Source organism: Mauremys mutica, chromosome 1, assembly GCF_020497125.1.
Source record: "Mauremys mutica isolate MM-2020 ecotype Southern chromosome 1, ASM2049712v1, whole genome shotgun sequence".
In the NCBI taxonomy this organism is placed as follows: domain Eukaryota; kingdom Metazoa; phylum Chordata; order Testudines; family Geoemydidae; genus Mauremys; species Mauremys mutica.
Window position 1 is genome coordinate 253,523,870 of NC_059072.1, and position 25,415 is coordinate 253,549,284.

The 25,415-nt window shown below is 41.5% G+C and overlaps 1 protein-coding gene across 3 annotated transcripts in view; it reads right to left on the reverse strand.

Annotated features, from left to right (window-relative positions):
* The window catches only part of TMEM255B (transmembrane protein 255B), a 102,029-nt gene that overhangs the window by 54,980 nt on the left and 21,634 nt on the right, over positions 1-25,415 (reverse strand). The window lies entirely within an intron of this gene.

Here is a 25,415-nt window from a genome sequence, read left to right on the forward strand (position 1 = left end):
TTGATATAAAACCCAGTCTGCTGGAAAAGATTAAATCTTTCCATTAAAAATGAAAAAAGCTGTAAGAGCTATTAAATTCAATGGTGATTTCTCCTAAATCAAGTGCATCAAATAAACCAGCAGTGGTCTCTGTAGGGTGCATGGCAAAGACAAAAGCCACTTCCCATTGACTCATATAAATCTGTAAACCGTTGTTACAGCAGTGGCAATTCACGCACACAAATAAGAACCTTGCAATGACCTAATAACCAGCCAAATGCACATCTGTCAACTGTAAGAAAGCTTTTGCTACCCCAACCAGCTTATTGATTCTTTTTCCCTTAGAAAAATAACTTTAGTCCCTGGATATTCCATGTTTAGCTCCTCCATATTGTTTATAAGATTTTCCAAAACTGCCTGGAATCACCTCATTTCCCCTAGAGTTTGTTTAAATATTTCCCAACATTTAAGACGTTCTGAATACATTAAGTGAAGCATTTTATTTATTTAAATCAAAACAAAGCAGAAATATCATCAAAATATCCCAACTTTGAAATGCCCTAGTACGCTACAATTAAATGTTATAGCACATCATTCACACATACACACTATATCATACTACTCATCAGCTACAATAATGGAAATGTAGCTAAGTACAGTAGAAAAAGTGAAGTATCAATGGTTGGTAAGAAGTGCTGGAGTGGCAGGGAAACAGTATAAAAAAAGGAGCTATGGTAGTCTGTACACTTACAGGTGCCCTCTCAACCTTTTAAGCCACCTAAGTCAATTAATATACCTATATTATTTGCCCCAACAATCTTCTCACCTTGACCCTGATCCTATTTATCTCTATGTACTGAGAGGAGTCCCACTGATCGCAACAGGGCTTCTCACAGAATATAAACTTAAGTATTTGCATAAGTCTTTGCAGGATCAGAACCTTTATTCCTAAGGTGCAGTGGGGGAGGTTTAAGGTTTATTTTATTATTTAATATTAGCTCTCCCCCACATTGACTCCAACAGAGACCAACTTCCCCCTTACAGGAGCTGGGGCCAGTAACTGCAGGAGGCAGGTGACGCTATACAGATCCTTAGGGGTTCTCTACACTTACCGGGGATTGACGAGCAGTGATCGATGCATCGGCGGTCGATTTAGCGGATCTAGTGAAGACCCGCTAAATCAACTGCTGATCACCCTCCCATGGACTCCTGTCCTCCACCAAATTGAGAAGAATAAGGGGAGTCAATGGGAGAGCGTCTCCCATCGACATTGCGTAGTGTGGACCCTGCGGTAAGTAGATCTAAGCTACATTGATTTGAGTCATGCTATTCACGTAACTCAAATTGCGTAGCTTAGATCAAATTTTCCCTGTAGTGTAGACAAGCCCTTATTCTCACCATCATGGAATCCTCTACCTTTAAAGACTTCCATTGAAATGGGCATCCTCGAAGTCACTAGGGGTTTTCCCCCCTCTGCTCTCTCCCAAGTCTCTTACTCAGTCTGAATCTAAACTATAGAGGTGGAAGAAAAGCACAGATAGAGACCAATTCTTATGCCAGCCACACACTCTCAATAACAGTTGCTTATACTTAGTTAAGTATTGGGCTCAGTAGACTTGTGGTTTGCCTGTGATCCAATGAGCACTCTATCATGAACATCATCCTCCAAGTACATAATTCATTACTTAAAAACATGTTACAAAAATATTACACAGCTGACACATCAACCACACTAAGACAACACATAATTCCCCAGTACTCCAAGCATGCATTAAATTGATACAAAGGACCAATAAAGGCCAGAGCAGCCTCATTGGCAGAAGCTATTAAGGAGACACGTGCTCAGAGTATTTCACAATTGCCCTGGCCACAACTCTTTCCAGGCCATTGCCACTACTTATTTTTGGGACTTCACTGGCCACCATGTGCCTTTAGGTGGAGGAGAGGTTTTGGATACTTTCTAATACTGCAACCTCCCTGCATTCAGAGAACTTATTTCTCTGGAGACTCTGTACCTGGGTTTGTATCAGCAGAATTCAGCATACACATAAACTGAACCTGGCTCACAGTTCCCACCTGCAACTTTAACCTTAGCTAGAAAGCAAGCAACCAACCAACCAACCATAACAGCACCTTTAATACACAGTTCCATTACAGAATTTTGAAAATGTCTGTTATTTGCTATATTGACAGTAATTTCTCCTTTAAAAGCACATGATGTACCCAAGAAAAATCCAGGTCTGAATTATCAAATTGGCCCCTAAAACGGCACCCACACATTCCATATAATACACTCATTTGCATGCACAAACCTCATATTTGCATTTCAAAATGCTGGTTTCACACACAGAAAATTTGCTGGTACAGCATCAGAAACTCACTTGAAAAATTTGGCCCTCTTTATTTCTGTTTAAGCCTTTATTTTTAAATGTTATTTGCTTGCTGTAGAGCCATTATTCTCCATCGTATTCTGTCACTGTCGTTATGTTAATACATATTGGCTTATTTTAAAAATTTAAGATAGTGGGTGGGTAGGAAGAGAATCTTATAGAACATCCTTGTGTAACCCCTCTGCTAGGCTGAAATGATAGCAGCAAGGGCCAGGTTCAATACATAGGGGTCCCTTCCCCACCACATAATGCAAACCAGCTCGAGCCCCCACCCAGTGACCTGGGAAAATCTTACACACACCCCTGGGCGCCTCAAGGAGGCAATACTTCCCCTCTCGCAAGCCCAGACTCTTGGTGTAGCAGAAAAGGTTTAATCACATAAGATAAACAACAAGCATTAAATTTGGAAAATACCTCAACTAGAGTTCATAGATCAAACCGTGAGCAAAGACCCACCCCAGCAAATTGGGCCGTGTCCTTCTCTCTGGGCCCTTGAGTCCAGCAACCCCCCAAATCACCTACAGTCCCAAAAGTCCCACAATTCAAAAGTCTCTGTCCCGGGTCAGTGCAGCCCCAGAGTTCAAGAGTCTCTTTGCAGAGGTCCCCCTCCCCAGCCTGGGTAGAAAGGGGCACCTTACGTGGTTCGGGGCCAACTGCCCTGCCTCTTCATGGGGTTCTGCTTCCACTAGTCGTCCCCGCAAACAGCTCAGCTCCGCTTGCTCTGTGGGCTGCTCCGCTCTGCCAGCTGCTCTGGTCCACCAGCTGTCCTGTGATCCGCTCCAGCCATCCTCACGAGCTGCTCAGCTCCACTCACCCAGTGGCTGCACAAACTGCTCCACTCCGCTCTGCCAGTATTGCTTCAGGCTCCCCCACTCATTAGCACAGTGCTCTCAGCTCAGCAAGTCCAGCTCTTCAGTGACTTCAGCTCCACTCATTAGCACAGTGCTCTCAGCTCAGCAAGTCCAGCTTATAAGTGATTTCACCTCTTAGTGATTCCAGCTCATAGTAGGGGAGCCCCAGTACCAGTGAATTCAGCTCAGTAACCTGCATCTAGATTCTTAAGGGAATCAAAAATTAACTCTGACATTCCACAGTGGAGAGAAGCATAGGTGGAACTGGTGCTTCTGGCTCACACAAGGAACCTATACCACCAAGTACAGATATCTGTCCCCAGCCTCTCTCTCTTGACTGGGTTTTGGAACCCATGTCCCTTATCTAGCAAGTGCTATTTAATTGATAATGAAACCCTCTATCATAAGACAGTTTTGTAGTTCCTCATTTACCTAATCGGGGTGACAACATTTTATTGCTCCTGCCCCAATAACAACGAAATTGGGGCTCCCACAGCTGTGAAAATAACCATCCCAGGCTGCTGTGCGGTATGCTAAGTGGGGGTGGGTGTGCCAATGCAAATAACTGAATTGCTAATGCAAATACTTGAAACTTCTTTCTGCACTCCCCATAATCTACCACCAGAGGTCAGGGTAGAGCTCATCCTGACTCTGCTTACACTTGTGTAGTAGCAGATTTTTAGGCATACACGCATCAATTCCATTTAAGATTGAGGTGACTCATTCCCTGAATTTGGCAAACTAGACAGAAGCCATTCTCCCAAACCAAATTGACTGGCCTATGCTATCGTTTAAGCCATGCTGTGCAGAAAGCCAGTTTGTGCAGACATTATGTAGACTTTCCCACTTTCCCTGTACTTTCTTTCTGTTCCTCAGTGGTTTTATGGCATATTCCATACTCCTTTCCTGCTTCCTCTGTACCATCCTTCTCTCCTTTCTTCTGGCCTCTTTTGGCAATCCTGATAACCACTATAAACAAACACTCGCTGGGAAAGACAGACTTCTTTGTTTTGATCCATCCATCTTAAGAACATAAGAACAGCCATACTGGGTCAGCCCGAAGGTCCATCTAGCCCAGTATTCTGTCTTCCAACAGTGGCCAATGCCAGGTGCCCCAGAGGGAATGAACAGAACAGGTAATCATCAAGTGATCTATCCCCTGTTGCCCATTCTCAGCTTCTGGCAAACAGAGGCTAGGGAATCATTCCTGCCCATCCTGGCTAATAGCCATTGAATTTATCCAGTTCTTTTTGAACCCTGTTATAGTCTTGGCCTTCACAACACCCTCTGGCAAGGAGTTCCACAGGTTGACTATGTGTTATGTGAAAAAAATACTTCCTTTTGTTTGTTTTAAACCTGCTGCCTATTAATTTCATTTGGTGGCCCCCAGTTCTTATGTTACGAGAAGGAGTAAATAACTCTTCCTTACTTACTTTCTCCACACCAGTCATGATTTTATAGACCTCTATCATATTCTTCCTCCCCCACCCGAGTCATCTCTTTTCCAAGCTGAAAAGTCCCAGTCTTATTAATCGCTCATCATATGACAGGCTTTCCATACCCCTAATCATTTTTGTTGCCCTTTTCTGAACCTTTTCCAATATATTTTTTGAGATGGGGGCGACTACATTTGCACACAGTATTCAAGGTGTGGGCGTACCATGGATTTATATAGAGGCAATATGATACTGCTGTAACAAATCACTCCTGTAACTTAGTGCTTTAATTTAAAAACAAAACAGAAGGATCCAGTTCACGATCAATCATATACAAATATTCACTTTTAACTATTATCTAATATTTATACAAAGCTTTTTATCCTGAAGAATAAAACTGAATACAGCACTGTACAATTAGAATTTTTACAAAGAAGCTGTTTTGGATTAACACAAGTGAATAAAAGTAAATCATTGGCTTTTTGGACACCTATAATTTCATAATAATTTCCCTCTAGCTGATGCCTTATATAGAGTACAATGTTTCACCCTAGAGCAAATCACTACATATTCATTATGGAGCCCTGAAAGAGTGGTTAGACTTTAAAACGTCACATCCCATAACTACAGCAGCATTGGTGGCTACTAGAGTCTTCAAGCAGAAAAACTGATAGTGTGTCAGTACCAAATTATGATCTTGCAATCCTGCATCATGTGATATATACATATGGAGTAATGTACCACCCACTTTGAAATAAAATACCTAAATGAAATCAATAGAAATTCTGCTTAAAAATGGATGGCACAATATGACCCACATCTTTCAAATGACATAATTCATGGGTGCTTTTAATATATCCTTTCATCTCTTCATGCACACAGAGCTATCATTAAAGTTTATTCCAGTTACTTATGGGATGTTGGACTGTGCTGTTACAGTGTAAGTACAGTTGCTAAGACTTATGATCGCTTTAGCTGAAAGACAGTGGACATACAAAAACCCTAAATCAAGCCAATCTATATGAAGCTCCAAGATATCTCTATCTTGTTTTTCGAGCCATAGCAGTCACTCAAATAATTAGTGTACTCATCCGAGTGCTACCAAATTGCCTATCTGAGCTGAGAATGAATTACTGGAAACTGACCCAGAGTTGCCTTTCCTATTTCACACATGAGCAACTTATTGATGATTTACACTCCAAAATCAATGTTTTCCCCTCACGAGAATCACTTAAATCATCTAACAAGATTTTGCTAACTTTCAGCTTCACAATTTCATCTATAAGAAATGCCTACATAAAAGTACACAGTAAACTGTGGTTTTGTAAAAAAAAAAAATTGTGGGGTTGATTCTGCAGCCCTCCTTCACGTTAATGATCATTTACCCATGCAAACACTTTCATGGATTCAAAAAGATTGATTCTGGGCTAGATTCTGCCACGCTTACTCATATTGAGTAGTAATTGAGGGTAGCAATCTTACTTAGTCACCTAACTCCTATTAAAACAAAATGGGGAGGGTTAGGCATCTAAATACCTTTGTGAATCCCACCCTTACTCTGAGAGATCTCCTACTGAAATTAATAGAACAACTTGTGGAGTAAGGTAATACGTGGTGTGAGTGAAGATGACAGAATGAGGTCTTACTTCAGCTGGATTCTTTTGGTTCAGTCAAAATTTATGTAAAATATCTCGATACGATAAAGATTAAAAGAAAACAGAAGAATATCTTAAAATAAAATTACAGACTAATATTGTTTCTCCAACCCTATTTTTCTTAGTAAGACAAAAAAAAATCAAACTACAAAATGAGATTCTTCACAAAAAATGCAGCTAAGACAGCAAAGTGAAGAAATCTTGTAAATTCAAAAGCTTATTCTTATCACTGGTATGACTGTTAGAGTTGTTACATTACTGAACATTCCAACTGTTGGTGATTGACAAGGAAAGAAGAGCAGTAGTAAATAAATTGTAATGGATAATTTTACTAAGTGGCAGCCAGTGAAAAATAGGGGTCAATTTAAAAAAAAATAATAGGTTCAGATCGATGACAGAATCTCATACGTATTTAAATATTGGCTATCATGTTTATATGGCAAGTTCTTCTTTATTAATAAGAATTGCTTTCAACAATGATTCAGTAAAAATCTCTGCTTTAACTGTTATATTGCTATGCAACTGAACTTTTCCACCTCTATTATTATTGAAACATATTATTGGCACTGGTACAGAATACAATAATTTGGTTGTTTCCAGGGGAAACATGTACAGTCAATTAATAGTGAAAATGGTCTTAAGTGAATAATCAAAAGAAAAACAAATCAGCTGTTTAACAGAGATTTTTTGAAAAAAAAGGACTGGACTAGCTCTCTGTATGGAACAGTCGTGCAAGCATTTACTACTGGATAGAGAGTCCACTATCATGACTAGACCTGCTGAAATATAAACAGCTGAAATATAAAATACCAAAATGGGAAAAGCTAAAGAAAGGGTGGATTAGTGAACAGCTGCATAACTGTGTTCTAAAAGAACAGATGGGTAAGTTTCACTGTGTAAGACTCCATCCGTATTAGAAATCTCATGTCTTATTATTAGTCATATAGCACACTGGGTGTGCATGACTTAATTAAAAGACAACATCAAAGTATCCCCAAATTTTGAACACCCATTTTTGAAGTTTTGTATATTGTCAACTCCGAGTTCTTGTGCAATCAATAAGAGTGCTGGGCCTTCTCTTCAGCCTACCTGACTACTAGGGGCACAAGTGGTCGCCATGTTGCCCCAACTCTGCCTCTCTGGAAGCAGCAGAACTTGAAATGTTTCCTTCCTGCTCACCATTGCAGACATGGCTGTTGTTCTAACACTCGTGTGATGTGAGATACCCTAGAATGCAATGGGCCAATCTCAACCCATGCACATACGCCTCAATCTCTCAGTAACATGCAATGCCATTGACCATGAAGTCTAATGATATTGTTCACCCCTCTTAAACACCTGGCAGGTGACTGGAAGAGCACTGAGTTGGCTTTGATACTTCCTATTGATTGCACCCAAAGGGTTGCAAAAGACAACTGCTGACATATCTCAAAAGGTCTCATCTGTGGAGTTCCACAGGACTCAATACTCTCCCCTAGCCATTTATATAAAATCGCTAGGAGAGATTTTGTCCTGCCACGGGCTTAAAAGTAGCCCGCAGACAATACCCAGTTTTACCTATGGTTCATGTCAAACGCAAAAGCCACCAGCATACAGGTTTCACAATGCCTGAATGAAATTAGCAGCTGGACGAACGAAAGCTAGCTGAAGTTAAACTTTGGAAAGTCAGGATATAAAATTCTAGAAAGTTTGGCCAAGCTAGTTGGTTTCCCCCTACACATATAGAAGGGCATATAAGACCATTGGGTCTCTTCACAATGGCCACTCAAGACAGTATGTGGTAGTGAATGGGCCAGTTCAGTGAGAGGGAGAAAGATGAATAGCCTGTAGTGGGGAAAAACATAGCGGGAAGTAGCATGTTTTGGCATGAGATGGTGCTTTACAAGTTTTGGAGACATCTATAAAGTGCACCCAAATTCTGAACCTAAAAAGTTTGCCTCTGCTGACATGACTTTCATATTTTAGATCAATGTGTAGAGTCTCTCGGTATGAATAAACTACCTGCGTATGATTCTGTTACATGCTGGTACCCTACCATCTGCCTTCAGGGAAAAGTACAGCTCTATAAGACCTGCTAGGCTCAAGATTGTGGCTCTGACATGTACCTGGCTCCTTCATGGTGCTGAATCAACCATTCCTTGTCTTTACTCAAAGGCAATATCTAAATTAAGATTGTTGTTATAATAACGTGTGAGTGCTGGATGCTTCTCAAGATACATCACCCTCTGCTTTTAGGCTAAGACGCTTAATCTCTAGAAAATATATGGATTTTTTTGTTTTCTAAATCACTACTGCATAAGATGTAAGTAATATTATATCTAACAAGAACATTTTATCTAACAGTAAATGGTTGCTTTTGCATTAAACAGGCTCTGGTGTCTCTGTGTACTGTGCTCCTCATCAAATCCCCCTGTTTCCCCCACCCCCCCAAGTAGAGGCAGAGTCGCAATTATCTGCATCAATGTAAATTGAGAAACACTGTCACCTGATGCCTTTTGGTCTGAAAGGAGAAGGCACTGAAATAGCTGCATAAATGTTACACCACAGGCTTCCAAAGCCCTTTATATAGTCAAACTGGGCACAGCAAACACATTTAATAAAGAAATACAAGAGGCAGTTTGTTGTAGCTGTCCCTAAAACTAACTTAGCAGATGTATAGTTTGGTTCTGTGGAGCTTTTACTACTTATATTTCCATGCATCTCTAAGCTTAATGCTCAAGATGTAGTCAAATAAGTTTATTGCACTTTTTCAGCTCACTGGTTAATACCATAAAAGCAGAAGGTTACAAACTGGTTGCATACTATATCACCATCCACAACATACAAGGATTTTCAATACCTGGCACAATCCTCACCAGGAACTGCATCTGTTACTATGGCAACTAAACAGGGACATAGATTAATAACCTGTAAAACTAAGAGAATAAAACTCATTGCATTCTGCTTGAGGTGCTGCTACTAGTAAAGAGCCGCCTGTGTTGTGAGATAGAAAAAAAAAGCATCTTCAATTGTTAATTAACGTACTCTGATTTGGGGCCTCTGCCGCCTCTTTCTTCACAACAGCAGCTTTTGCCACCATCATTAACTGAAACCATTGCTCTGCCTCTATGGAGAGAATTAAAGCAGGCCAGACTCTTATACCAGTGCTCACTCTTGGGTTATTAAGGAGGCTTATCGCTGCACTAGGTAATGTGCCTCACAATTTATGGCCTGTCAGCCCATTCTTTCCAAAGGTCGGTTCTTCAGTAATAGCATTGCTGTAATGGAGACTTTGCTCGAGAGCTGTCAGACCACCGGAGATATGATTGTGTCATGTACTGGAGCTTCATTATTCATTAATGTCAATTCTAGTTTTAACACCGAGTACAATTACTGGAATTTCTAATGATGAAAATTTTGTTATTGTCCATCCAGTGCTTGTGGGCTTGTTTCTTAGACTGGCCTCCGGATCAGGGAGGGAAAAAAAATCCAAATACTATTATGTGAAATTACAGTTCTGGGAACAACTGAAAGAACTAGAGGTAGAAAACTATAATTTGTGAAGATAAGAACTCAGCTGTAACAGCACATGTTCTTACCTTAAGGAAAGTCCTGTGTAACTAAATATGGGACTTTCAGTACTGATTTCAACTTTCAGATTTAAACGTTACATATCAAAAAATGCATACAGTCCTCTCCAAAAGAAAATCTACATGGCCTTCTGAATGGCACAACTGGGGGAGCATTCTTGGCCACTTGCATAATGGCACAATTAATATTATTTAGCTGATTCAAAGGAGGACATCCCTGGAAGCAACACAGGCAAATCTGGCCTAACTAGACCCTAAAAACCTATTTATGATATGGCTAGAACAAATTGGTAGGCAAGAGTGTCTAACCATCAGATAAGGTGATGGAGTCAGGAAAGCTGGCTCTTCTTGCCAGCATCATCACAGTATGTCTGCTTGGGCAACTCCTTTACCCTTTTGGTGCCTTAATTTCTCCATCTATGAACTGGAAATAACACACTCACTTTTGAAAAGAGCTTTCAGATACTTATATGAAAAGTGTCATATAAGTGTAAAGTATTTTTAGAAGTTTAGGCAATGAAACAAGTTTGTACAAATATCATGGGCTTGGTTCCCCATTTTCTGGGGGTTTGATTAGTCATTTACCTCTGTTCAATGTGAAGATGAAGTGGGTGTAGAAACACTACCTACTATTTTGATTTGGTAGCATTTTACACTAATTTTGCTTAAACGGAGAATCAGATCCAATACCTTTGCACCTCAGCAAACGGCACACCAACGTCACAGAAGAGGTAGCTGATACCTTGCAAAGTGCTTTTCATAGTGGTAACTGGTATCTTAAAAACCTGAGGACTTCCTTCCACTTCCCTGACTCTGAATGTTTTCTTGAGTGTTTTAGAAGTTTAGGATATTGGATTAACATGACATTTGAAAGAGTGGAGCTGAATCAGTTAGGGATATTGAAAACAAAGAAATGTCCTATCATGGTTGTAACAGACTGACAATTTCCTGCAATATCCTGTATGATCTTAAACCTTATTGAATGAGTTTTAAAATCTTTGGAGTCCATTGTATTAAGAATGCAACTGTGTATGTGTTATTGGGGAAATGTATGTATTTGCATGGAAGGGCAAATAGGAGAATAGCAGGGGGTGAGTAGGTAAATTCACTCAGGTTGCAATATCTAAAGAGAAGTGCCTCCCACCCCCAAAGAGGTAAACGGACAACACCTCTGCTCCATGGAGGGCCCCAATCCTAAGGAAGGGTCGGAATGACTGGGCCTGCCAGAATCCAAAGCTTCTTAGCATATGTGTAGGTCCTTTTATTGTTTGTAATATGTATTATCTGTAATTCTTTTTACCTTGGGAATAAAATAAGCTTGCATAGGAAGAACTGCATGGTATCTTATAATTGTTGACAATCTCTCCGATACCAGCCTCTGAAGAGAAAGCTAGCAGATATCCTTGGGCAACCTGTCTCTGCTGGGAGATGCACAGTTCCTTGCCTTCACTGTGTAGCCTGGAAATACCTCGGTCAGAAAGGAGAGGCACGGGTCTCCACACAAGACAGGTAACAATAGGGCAGCTGCAAGACTGGAAGTGTGTGCCTTTGCTGAACCACTGAGGGGAAATGCAGGTGTAGTTGCCTTGAACTATGAGGAGGAAGAAGTTTACAGCAAAGATGCAAATAATCAAAGCCCATCAGAGAAAGCTGCACTCCCTTCCATCACGCTCCAAGTTCTGCCATTTCTTTTATATCTGCAGAACCAGAAAGCAAAGAAATTGCATGAGAGTGATAGTATTCTCTGGAGCCAAAAAGCATAGGATTGGGAGGCACAATGTCCTGAGCTCTAGTTTTGGCTCCACCACTGACATTGTGTGTGGCTTTGGGCATGTCCATTTACCTCAGTTTTCGCTTCTGCAAAAAGGGGATAATAATGCTGGCTTTACAAAGATGTTGTGTGGATAAAAAGTTAAATATTTGTAAAGAACTTTGCAAATGTAGGACCGAATTCTGCTTTTGATTTTCCTAGTGTAAATCTGAATGACTCCATCAAAGTTAATGGAGTTATTTAGATGTACAGTAGCGTAACTAAGAGAAGAGACTGACCCAGAAAGCACAAAATGCCAAGTATTATTACAAGTGCTACAGTGATGTAATTAGAAACATATGTAATAATGTAAATGTATAATTCTAGTTCCAGTGGAGTTAAATCAATTTACATCAGATGAGGATCTGGTCCAATACCTTCTTTCAGAGGAAAATGTAATAAAAAAAAATTAATATTGTTTAATTTGTTTGTTGAGTATGTAAACTATAAAATATATATAGGAAAGAAATTTTACGCTGACAAACTATACCGTTCTTCCAGTCACAGCTTTTCCTCTATAGCTTTTATGTTTGAATCTCGCTGACTACAAAAATAAACATAGTTTTTAGTTACAGTGAAAGAATAAGTGGGGGGACAGATAGCTCAGTGGTTTGAGCATTGGCCTGCTAAACCCAGGGTTGTGAGTTCAATCCTTGAGGGGGCCACTTAGGGATCTGGGGCAAAAATTGGTCCTGCTAGTGAAGGCAGGGGGCTGGACTCAATGACCTTTCAAGGTCCCTTCAAGTTCTAGGAGATTGGTATATCTCCAATTATTAATTAATTAAAATGATGAAGACTGGCTTTTGGGTTGCACTATTTTGTTCGTTGGGGTCAAGGGACACTTTTGTTTCCCTCTCTGTGAAGAAGTCCACTGTTTGGTAAAATGTCAGGAATAATTAGGCAAAACAGTGAAAGAAAAATCCCAATGGAAATGACACACGGAAGTACTCCCAGGAGAAATCTTGAGAAAACTTACATAAATCAAAATGCACAACTGCTTAGATAAACTAAAGTGTGGGGAATGGACATGAAGAGCCACAGCAGAGGTATCAATTATTTTGCTGGATGAAAATTCCTATTATGGACTACATTTTCCCCTCAGAAAAGTTCTTCCATAATATTGCACACGCTGGCAGGCTCAATGGTCACAGACACAATATACAAGGGTCCGTTTCAGACACTAAAGCATGCTCTTATTTATCTCTACTTTTTTCCTCCAGTGATACCAATAGAAACCAGTCAACTTTCTCAGACACTTATTTAGTGGCAACAATTTCCTTTCATGGCTACACTCCCACATAATGACAATAGGAGTCTAGCACTGTCTGGAACATCTAACACTGGGGTCAGGAGATGAGGATCAAGAGTGGGCAATAATATCAACCCTCCAGCTGCACTGGCTAGGAGAACTGATCCAGCAGAGTCGGTAACACATTATAAAAGGGGGCAGCAAAGGATACTCAGGCCTGCTTACCTCCAGCATTCGCAGAGGCATTGCCAATTCGACAGGGACTATATCTTTACTAGTTATGTAAAGTGCCATGCACACCTATAGCACTATATGCAAAAATGTAATGCTAATAATGCCTCTGGGAGTGACTGCCCTTAACAGGGACAGCTCCAGGCACCAGCGAAGGAAGCAGGTGCCTCGGGTGGCCAATAGAAAGGGTCAGCACTCCATCCGGTATTGAGGTGACACGTTCGGGTGTTCGGCGGCACTTCGGCAGCAGCTCAAGCGCTCCGCTTTAGCCTTCAGCGGCAATTCAGTGGCAAGTTCTTCACTCCGTCTCTTACTCTTTGGTGATACTTTGGCGGCAGCTCAATCTGTTTTTGTTTGTTTTTGTTTTTTCCTCTTCACTGCTTCGGGCAGCAAAAAAGCTGGAGCCAGCCCTGGCCTGTAAGCAGTTTCCTCATTTGGAAATAGAAATAGTACTTCCTTACCTACCTCAGTGGGGCATTTTGAAGTTTAGCCAGTGTTTGCAGAGCAATTTGAAGATGTAAAATACTATAGAACTGCTAAGACTTATTTATTATGGAGTACAAGCCAGTGTGGTTCTGCTTTATTTACTTCTCTGTTTTTATACCAGCATCATCAATGATGTTTGCAAAGTCCTGGGTATTGTTTGTTAGTCAACTTATGATCTGTCTTCTGCCAGACCAGTGCATAAAGTATTACCAGTTCTATGTAAACAAACACAGAAGCTGTACTTTGTTTTCTAAATTATGGGTGATGGGAGGGTGAAGGAAGATTATTCACCATCAGATTATGTTATGATAAATCGAATTTGGGGCTTAACATACTTGATGCAGCTTCCATTGGGCTTGCAAACTCTGTATCTGCATACGCAAATTAGGCAATTGCACAGGCATGCATATGCTCATTGCTATTTTCAAGTGCTCTTAAAAGAAGCCTTCTTTCATTTCTCCATTCATCTCTTGCATAGCAGTATCACTGACTCACTTCAGTCTAGATTTCATTCTGACAATAGCAGAGAAACCATTCTCCAGAGGCATTAAAGTCTTTCTCCTTCCACTGATATTGCCTCTTTCTGCTTCATTTCAGCACAGCCTTCCCTGGACTTGCATAGCTATGCAGGCATATCTAGTTCCTTCTAGTCATGGTCTTATTCTTAAGGGTTCTCTCGCTCTATCTGGAATAGCTCCTCTTCTGCTTCTTTAGGAAGATACCTCTTACATGGAGTTCCACCAGTGCCCGTTCTTTTCGCTTCAGCCTTCTCAGTCCTCTCTATTCTTAACTTTAGACTTACTACTGTTGTGCTGAAGATATTCTGCTGTAGATATCTTTTGACACTCTGCTTCTTTTGAATAAGGAAATGTGGGGCTTCAGTTCAGTTTCCTTCAGCTAAATGCTTCAAATACAGACGTTCTTTTCTTAAAGAGAAGCATCCTCAAACACACCTTAATTCCCTTCTCCTTCCTCTATGATTTATGCCTCTTGCTTGCTTCCACTGTCCATGATCTTGAACTCTCCATCTGTTCCAACTTCCGTCTGCACCTAGTACCTTAAAAATTAACTCCCTTCTCTACTGCCTTCACACACACACACACACACACACGCACACACTTACAGCAGCTCATAATAACCACCCCAGCGATTCTTAAACAACCATACTACCTCCCAGGAATTCGGTTCAAGATTGTCCTGGTTTTTAAAATTCTCCATGGGCTTGTTCCAGTCTACATCATATACCTTCTCTCTCTTTATTCTCCTTCCCCTTCTCTCTGTATTTTAGCATTGTTCTGACCATTTTGAGCACAAGAGCCTCCTTCTCTGAAGTTCTAACTTATCAACACTTTGTTGAATTGTGAACACCAGAACTTGACACAGTATTTCAGCAGTGGTTGCACCACTGCTGAATACAGAAGTAAAATACCCTCTCTATTCCTACCTGAGATTCCCCTGTTTATGCATCCAAAGATGACATTAGCCTTTTGGACACAGTGTCACATGGGAATAGCATGTTCAGCTGATTATCCACCATGATTCCCAAATCTTTTTCAGAATAATTACTTAAAGACTCGAAAAACACATTCTTTGTTCCTAGAGGTATATACTCACACTTAGCTGTAGCAAAATGCATATTGTTTACTTGCACCCAGTTTATCATGTGTCTGATGAAGTGGGTATTCACCCACGAAAGCTTATGCTCCGATATGTCTGTTAATCTATAAGGTGCCACAGGACTCTTTGTTCCAGTTTATCAAGTGATCCAGATTGCTCTGTACCAGTGACCTGTCCTCTTCATTATTTATCACTCCCCCAATTTTGGAATCATTTGCAAACTTTGAGTGATGATTTATGGTTTCTTCCAGATCATTGATAAAAACGTTAAAGTAGTGTAAGGCCAAGAACCAATCTCTGTGGTACCCCACTAAAAACTTGCTCAATGATGATTCCACATTTACAACTTAATTTTGAGACCTATCAGTTAGTCAGCTTTTAACCCATTTAATGTATGTCTTGTTAACTGTATATTGTTCTAGTTTTTTTTTAATCAAAATGTTGTGCAGTACAAAGTCAAACACTTTTCAGAAGTTTAGGTATATTGCATTAACACTATTACTTTTATCAACCAAACTTGTAATTTCTTTTTTAAAAAAATCAGATTAGTTTGACAGGATCTGTTGGCGATAAAACCATGTTGATTGGCACCGGTTATATTATTTCTCCCCCTTTAATCCTTTATTAATCAAGTCCTGTATCAACTGCTGCATCATCTTGGCTGGGATCAATGTCAGACTAAACAGGCCTATAATTACCTGGGTCACTCCATTTACCCTATTTAAACCTTGACACAATGTTAGCTTTCTTCCAGTCTTCTGGAACTTCCCCAGTGCTCCAAGACTTACTGAAAATCAACAGCTCTTTTAAAACTCTTGGATGGAAATTTTCTGGACCTGATTATTTTTAAATGTCTAACTTCAGTCGCTGCTGTTTAACATCCTCCAGAGATACTAGTGGAATGGAAAGAGTTTTATCATCATAATTGAATATGATTATAGCATTTGTTTTTTCCCCCCAAAGGCAGAACAGCAATATTTATTGAACATTTCTGCCTTTTCTACATTATTGTTGATAATTCTACCATTTCCGCCTAGCACCGGACTAATTCCACTGTTAACATTAAGCTTTTCTGCTCCTTTATATTACAAAGTGTTTAAAGACTGGCCAAACACAGAGTAAAACAACAAACTGCAACTTTTTTCCCCACAACCTCATATTTGTAGTCCTTTACAACATATTACATTTAGGCAATAAACGTTTTAGAATCCTTTAAAGCATACACTTATATCTCACACCTGTAATGCAGAGCAGAGAGAGACTCACTGGTCTGTATGAAAGAAGGCTCAAACTAAAATGTCTGCCTCGATATCACACCACCACCAGACAGCAAGGGTAAGGAATGTCTAGAAATTAGAACCTGTGGAGAATACAATGTGTGTGTGTGAGGAGGGTGTCCAAAAAGTTCAACCACTGTGAAAACTTGTTATCTATGTATGATCATAGCACTCCTTTTTTGTGTATGCCTTACATTATCATCATCATCATGTTTTTCCCAAATACAAAACAGAAATATTTATTGAACACTTCTGCCTTCTCTGCAGAATTCTGCTCGAGGGAGCACAGAGAAAGAGGGGAGTTTACTTATATCTGGTGGAAATGCTCAACAATTTGCTCATAAAAAGACTAAGACATCTACAGGGAGAATTTCCTTTCTGACTATTGGGCTAGGATTGCCTTCATTCTAGGGCAAACACAGGAATACATAAACTCATGTGGCTTCATCTGCTGGAAGTGAGAATTGTTTAAAATGCTAATTGGAAAAAGTGTTGTGTTCTATCCCTAGATGTCATAGGGATGGGCCACACCAAAGATGGACCGAAAGATGGTTTGCGAATCTCTGAATAGAGAAACATACTGCTAAAGCAAAACTGTTGCAGTAGTTACTATACCATCCTATTCTTTTGCTAAACCTTTCTGAGAAGATTTCAATAGTTGCTGGCTTGGCAACTATATAATTCTTCTTTCCTTTTGTTGATATTTGTCCCTTCAATATACTGTAATTCATTAATAAACCCAATCTTGGGTCTCAGATTGCAATACCTATAATAGTCCTGTTTGCTACTGTCAGTGCCTCTCCAGAGTGTCTCAACATTGTGTGGGATATCACACCCAGAATGAGTTTATGATATACTGTTCACAATTGTATTTTATGCTTCATTTTTGTATTTAAATATTTTGTTATATAGTTAATACACTTTAAGAATAAAAATAAATTAAATAGAAATAAATGTCAACAGCATTATCTAGAATTAAAAGCAGTCCTGCCTCAGTACTCATATTAAAGAAAGTTACATAATCTTTTTCTCCTTAATACTGTTTGACTTTTGTGATTAATAAATAAATAAGATGCCTGGTTTAAAGTAAGTGGAGAGGAAAATAAGAGCATCATGCTGCAAAAGGAAAGAAGACCGAGTGACTTTCTGGACTGGAGAAACATTTAGGATTCAGGAGCCAGTATTAGCAAGCAGCAGCCTACTGGGCACTTGGAACTGCTCAAACCCCCTTAGTGAGCATCAACAAAAAACACTTGTTTAAGAATGATTACAGGATGGGAGGGTACCAGAAATATAAACAAGAAGCAAAAAGTACCTACAGCATTAAAGGAAAGACAATAAAAATTTAAAATGTATCTACATCTGCAGATCAACAGCTATGGCATTACAGAGACCAGCCAGGAACTTCCATTCACAGATGATCCTTTATTGATTAAAATGTTAAAAGTGCATTTTATTGCTTTAACTAGCGTTTCTGTTCAGAGCAATAAAAGAGAATAATACAAATGAAATAAGTGGCATGCTGGATGTCGTAAAGGTTTAGCATTTCCTGGTAAAGAAACGTGAAATTTTAAACAGATCAAGATGATTACATCCAATATTGTTTTAAGAGCAGAAAAACCTATAATGGATCTGTTAACCTGCAAAACTGTCTCTCAGACTGACTCCACTGATGTCTCAAAATACACACATCTGTCAGTGTAAATGCTAAGTGCACACCATCACCACGCCCCACCTTCCCCCCCCCCCCAGATTAATTTCTAGTGCTGTGTTTATCCTCTAACTTGCATTTCCTGGGCACAGTAATCAATTTCTTTACTGTTCCACAAACACATTTCACAGGTCATAAAGTTTACTTTTGTTTTCAATCCTGTGACAGTAAAGTACCCACTGCTGTCATTCCATAAACAGCATAAGAAAAAATTGTGAAAAAAAACCCTAATATACAATTAGTCCTGTGCTGTTATTTTTAAAAGCACAGGGCTTCACCCTTCAGGGACCATACTCTGTAGCTCACCTACTCTATTAAGGATATAAGGATTTACACTGCATTGCAATTGTCTTAGACTTTAGCACCAAAGACAAGTGCTAATCCTCAAGGGTTAAACTGAACTGGTATGAAGGAGGTAAATGATGATGTCCGTCTCTTTTAGCCCCCAATTTCTACATAATTTAAATATTAATTTACAAAAGAAAATTAAAGCCCTTCTGGTTGCAAAAGAAGCCCTCAAAATGCAGAACAGTGCCTTGCAGTCTTACTGGCCTGGTCTGCACTACATTTTCAGCACTTCCCATGTTGACCTGGTATCTGTTGATAGTAATGGTGAAAACACGACTATAGAACAGGTGCTGGCCAGTAAAAAGCAGCAGTGAAAATATCTATGCCTGGACTGCCCTAGCGCTTGTGTAAACAGGTTCTGAATGAACTCACCCCGACAGCTACTTGGGGATGGGGAGAGACTTCAGGAGCACACTTCATTTACATGCACACACCTACTCTATGTAGGTATCTAGCAGACAGCTCCAAGTGATCAACTTTGGCTGGTGCTGGGTTACAAATCACTTTAGTACTGAATGCGGGGGTAGTGAAATGTTATCAATGTTGTTGTCTTTATTGTATGAGTAAAGGGGAGCAGAACTGTGCTTAACCTGTCCCAAATGAGGTGGTCACCCTCAGCTGAAAGGACCTTGTTAAGCCAGGGGCTCAAATGCCAGACCCCATGAAAGCAGAGAGGGGAGGGGACAGGTGTCCCAGCCAAGAGGGTGTGGATGCTCCCTAATGGTCCCCAGTCTGGTTTAACCTGTTCCTCCCCACTGTTCAGAGCTAAATAGGCTTCATTAGGAGCCTTTTGTTATTTTAAGTGCTGAAATCACTTATGGTAGGACAGTGTTTCTGCCCAGCCTGATGAGAGCTAAAAATCACTAAAAGCTGACAATCACTAAGGGGCTGACCTACAGAGGTCACAGCAGAGAGGCAGGTGGCAGCAGAAGATAATAGTGGGAGTGGCGAGCAGGTGGCCAGATGGTGGGTGGAGAATTCATGCAGATGCACATTTGAACTCTGGGTCTTTACTGACCAGGGACAACAACTGTGAGTGGGGTGTTATGGGCGGGGTAGGCTGAGGGAGGAAGCACACTACAAGAACTTTGGTGTTGGATTCAAGAACCTGAGGCAAAAGACACAGCCCAGTGTACTCTGGGGTGGGTGTTTTGTTCCTTGCTTTTATGTTTATGAATCCTGCTTGTGCTGTTTTCCCTAATTAATGCTAGGTTACTTTTATTAAAGAAAACTCTTTCCACCTCAGACTCTGTGCTTGCGAGAGAGGAAGTATTGCCTCTTAGAGGCACCCAGAAGGTAGCATGTAATTTTCCCAGGTTACTGGGGGGAGGGGGTCAAGCCAGTTCTGTTTTATGTTGTTGAAAAGGCACCCCTAGATATTGAACCTGGCCATTCTTGCTGCCCACTTCAACTGGCAGAAAGGTTACACTTGTACCATTGCTACCCTGGTGGAGCTGTATTTAAATTTCCAGGAGTGCTGAAAATTCCCATGGCAAATACAGTCTCTGGATCTGCAGACAGAGAGACTGAAAGAACAGCTTTGAAAGGAATAATCTGCTCTTAGACACCTAGGTACTGTACATAAGATGGCAGACAGAGGAAGCAAGAGAATGGCCATGATGGTGAAATGTAAGGATCACTAGGGCCTTATCTACACTTAAAAGCTTTTTCCTAGTAATCTATAACTGGCTCAACCCTCCTAGTGTAGACACAGTTATACTTGCAAAAAAATGCTTCTGAAAGTATAGCTTATTCCAATTTGGCAAGCAAAATAAGCCATATCAACAAAAGTACTTTTGAGCTGGTATGACTTTATCTGTGCTAGAGCCTTTGTTGGCATAGCTATGTCAGAATAAAACAAAATAAATAAATAATAATTAAAAAAAAAATCACTCCCTTAACTGACATAGGTATGCCGGTAAAATGTTTACATATATATCAGGCTCACATGTCTGAATTACCATCTAAACTTTGATCCACAGGAAAATATGTAGAGAACAGAGAAGAGCAGATTTACAATATGAATGATAGAAGGAGAGTATAAGCATTTACTTATGCCTTTGAGTCCATAAACTTCCAGGATTTCAAAACACTTTACAAACATTAATTAAGCAAGCCTCACAGCACCCCTCTGACCAATGGAGAACAGCCACAAAGCGGTCAGTTGACTTGCCCAAGGTCATAGAGTGTCCTCAATGACAGCTGTGAACAGAAAGCAATTCTCCTAGATCCTGATCTATGCTCTTGCCATTAGATCACACGTCATAAAATATTAAACATAATTTTGTTCCCTATGAAGGTAAGAGGAATACAGCTACTATGAGTCCAAAATAAGAGACATTACCAATCCAATCCCAACATTCAGACAAGATGCACTTTTAAGAATATTGTTTATCAAGCAGAACGGAATGGGGATCATGAAATTCTGAAATATCCATTAAGTATGACTAATATTCTCAGATGTTATACACTGATAAAATTACTTGAAATATCTGCACCTTAAAGATGAAATATCAAAAAATAGTGTATCAGCCCAGAAATATTCTAGTAAATGCTGAAGTCTTGAAATATAGGAGTACTGTGTAAAAACAAAAAGTCTCAACATTTTAGCTGATTGAAAGAAAGTCAATAACACAGACTTTCATTTACCTTGATTTTATTACTGTCTGTACAGTATTTCACACTGATGGCAGCAATAAAATATAAAATTTCACTTGCCTTTATAGTGGAAGGTTCTTTTCTTATTGGCTATCCCTCTTTCCACCTCAACACCTTTCCACCACTGATAACTGCCAGATTGGCCTTTTTCTTGCCACAGTGCATACTTGGAAGGAGATGATTATCCTGGTGCATGGTAGCAAAGGAAGGTAGGAAAAGTACCAGGACTTAACTGAGCCTTCACCAAAAGATTTCATTTTTTTCCTCTACTTAAACCTTCTTTTAACCCAGAACACTCCTGTTTCCTGCTACACAAATCTCTAGGCCCCTATATCAACAAACCACCCTCAGACGACGCTTCAAACAAGTACAGAAGTGAAGTCAGAAAGCTGACTCATCCTGCCAAGAGAGGCAACCAGTGCAAAGGATTCCACCCCACATCTTCCAGTCAGGGGCGGCTCCAGGCACCAGCATGCCAAGCGCGTGCTTGGTGTGGCAAGCCGCGGGGGGCGCTCTGCTGGTTGCCTTCGGCGGCATGCCTGTGGAGGGTCCGCTGGTCCCGCAGCTTCGGCGGACCTCCTGCAGGCGTGCCACCAAATCCGCAGGACCAGGGACCTCCCACAGGCAAGCCGTCGAGGGCAGCCTGCCTGCCGTGCTTGGGGCGGCAAAATACCTAGAGCCGCCACTGCTTCCAGTGCTGCAAACATGTGACAGTCCAAACATCTGCTGACTCAGTAACAAGACTCTAAATTCAAAAATATGCCAAGATATCAGCAAGGATGTGCCATCTCCTCAGCAGTTTGAAAGGGGAAACCTAACAGACACGTAACAACTGGAAGATGGAAAGATGCAAACAGTTGCAGAAAGGCCACATTAGGGCAATAGCTACTTGGTTCTGTAGAATTTAAAGCCACTCTGGGACAGCACCACCAGTAGGCAGTTTACGCCCAAGACGAGCATATATGCACCCCCTAATGTTTTGGTTTGGTTGTGTCAGAGGGTGAACATATTTCCCTAAACTGAAAACAGGATAGCAGGTAAGCGGCGACCCCAGGCATCCTGGCATCACCACTGGCCTGAGCCCTGCCATCTCATTTTTCCACTCCTGCAGCTTTGCTCTCTTGGCAGCTGCCCCGCTCACTCTGCCATGGTTACGGACCTGCTCTGGGGAAAAAACTGCTTATAACCCTACACTGGAGGAAATTAATAGGGACCAAGAAGTCAACAAGGAAGATGCTCCTAGGGAATAAGTTGCTTAGGTATTATGCCCTTCACTGCTTTATCACATCATTTTAGGGTATATCTCACAAATTTTAAAAAGCCATTTTTGAGCTCAGACACTATCAGCATCCTTAAACAGGTTGTCTTTATAAACCTCCTTGTTTGTTTTCAGCTTATGCAATTAATTTATATTACAATCTCTACCTCACATATATGGTGCCAACAAACTATGGATAATGGATTGCTTGGGTTTTCATTTTTAAAAAGGGAGCTAAACAATACAGGAGCAGTTAATAGTCACATTATTTTGTACCATTCTTATTGATTTTTTTACATTAGCATTAATTGTTTCTCTCTCTTTCCTGGGTCCTAATATGAAGTATGGATTCGCAGTGGCAAAAAACCAAACACACAGGAGTGCTGTTCACCTCATAATAAGTGTGAGTTCAAGAGTGGAATTAATACCATGGTAATGACAATGATTATCATCACATGATCTGTTTTTCCCCTTGCAATATGAAACAAGACTCTTCATTTATTCATGTAAGAGTGACAGAGACCTATCCTCAAGAATACAAAGAAAGTTAAACCAATTTCTCTTCATGCAAATAAGATGCTTTCATTAGTCTAATATATGATTAGGGTGATCAGGTGTCCGGTTTTTGACCGGACCAGCAGGTCAAGAAGGGACCCTAGAGGCTCCGGTCAGCACCACCAACTGGGCTGTTAAAAGTTCGGCCGGCGGTGCCGCAGCGCTAAAGCAGGCTGTCTTGTCTGGCACCGTGCTGCACCCCAGAAGCGGCCAGTAGGTTCAGCTCCTAAGCAGGGGGGCCACGGGGCTCCACGTGCTGACCCCACCCTGAGCACTGGCTCCCAGCCAATGGGAGCTGGGGGGGCAGTGCCTGTGGGCAAGAGCAGCACATGGAGCCTCCTGGCCTCCCTGCCTAGGACCTGGACCTGTTGGCTGCTTCTGGGACACGCACAACATGGTGCCAGGACAGGCAGGCAGCCTGCCTTAGCCCCCTCACAGCGCCACTGACCGGGAGCCACCCAAGGTCAGCCCATGCCCCAACCCTGAGCGCCAACTGCCTGCCCCAGTCCTGAGCCCCCCAAAACCCAGAACCCCCTCCTGCACCCCAAACTCCTCTTCCCTAGCCCCACCTCAGAGACCACACCTCCCCTGTGCCCCAACCCCTTGGCCCAGCCTGGAGCCTTCTTCCACACCCTGAACCCCTTATCACCAGTCCCACTCATAGCCCTCACCCCCTCCTACACCCCAACCCCCACATCAACCCACAGCCCCCTCTCATACTCCAAATCCCTCGGCCCCACCTGCCAGCCTGGAGTCCTCTTCTGCACCCCAAACCCCTCATCCCCAGCCCCACCCCAGAGCCAGCACCCCCAGCCAGAGCCCTCACCCCCTCCCACACTCCAACTCTCTGCCCTAGCTCGGAGCCCCCTACCACATCCTGAACCCCTCATGTCTGGCCCCACCCTGGAGCCCGCACCCTCAGTTAGAGCCCTCACCCCCTCCTGCACCCCAACCCCCTGCCTCAGTCCAGTGAAAGTGAGTGAGGGTGGGGGAGAGCAAGCCACCAAGGGAGGAGGAATGTAGTGAGCGGGGGGGGGGGCCTCAGGTGTTTGGTTTTGTGCAACTAGAATGTTGGCAACCCTATATATGAAAGTGTCTGCCAGCAACTTAAACCTTTATTCAAAACTCCCACTCAAATCCCTTTCCTCTAGGATGCTCTGTTTGCATCTGAACAGCAGAAAAAGTGCAATTCATTGCACTGATCCTGATAGGCATTAGTCTCAATAACTCTTGTGGGAAGTTTAATAACTTCCTTCTTTACAATAAATATCAAACACACAGCTTCCGATGGTTGTAAACTATTTATAAAATGTAATCAGTGTCAGAAATTGGAAGAGATTTGGCTCTGAATACTCTTTCCACATGTAACTGCATTGGAACAGCAACAGCTTCAGAAAGAAATGTGCAGTACCTAACAGCAAAACTGGAGTTGCTGTAGAAGTATTGCCACAAAAGGCACCACAGTACCTCATAAGCACTGCACAGGACCATTAGTATTAGCATGTGACTCTAAACAACCAAACACAGAGACAAATAAATGTTATTGCTTCATTTCTCCAAACTCTGTAATAGTTGCTTTTTCAACATTTTATTTGAAATGTAACCCCCATGACAGATCCAAAAACCAGCCATCTGTTGGTGCCCTGTCTTTTGATAAATTTGAAGAATGGAAAAATCTGAGATTTTTTTTGCAGATCCTCAATATTTACTGGGAAAACCTAAAATTTAAAAACTCTACGTATGTGAGAAACCAATTTCTGACTACTGACAGGGTCTCTCTTTAAAGAAACATACAACATGATATAACTACAGATAAATACCAACCTCAGAACTGCTGTAGGCAGCTCTCTATACCAGTGGTCCCCAACTTTTTCATCTGGCAGACGCCAGACAAAGGACCATGGCGGCGGAGGAGCATCCGCCGAAATGCCGCCGAATTTCTGCGGCGTTTCGGCGGCGATGCCTCTCGATTACGTCACTTGTTGGCAGTAAGTGGCATCATCGAGAGGCATCGCCGCTGAATTTCTGAGGCAGAATTCGGCGGCATTTCAGCAGATGCTCCACTGCCGGCCAGGACGTGGGCGCATTTAGATGCCCCCGTAGGCGTCATGGTGCCCGTGGGCACCACGTTGGGGACCCCTGCTCTATACTATAATCACAAACTACAACATTATCAGTAACAATCTGGTAGCTCATCCTAGCCTGGGAATGATCAGAGCTGCTCTGTTCTTTCCTCTCTCACACTTCTCGTCTACTCCTAGTCCCTCTGCTGCTGCTCTGTTGTATTCTCACTACTGAATAGCAGGCTTGTGACTTCGGTGGTAGCTGAACCTCT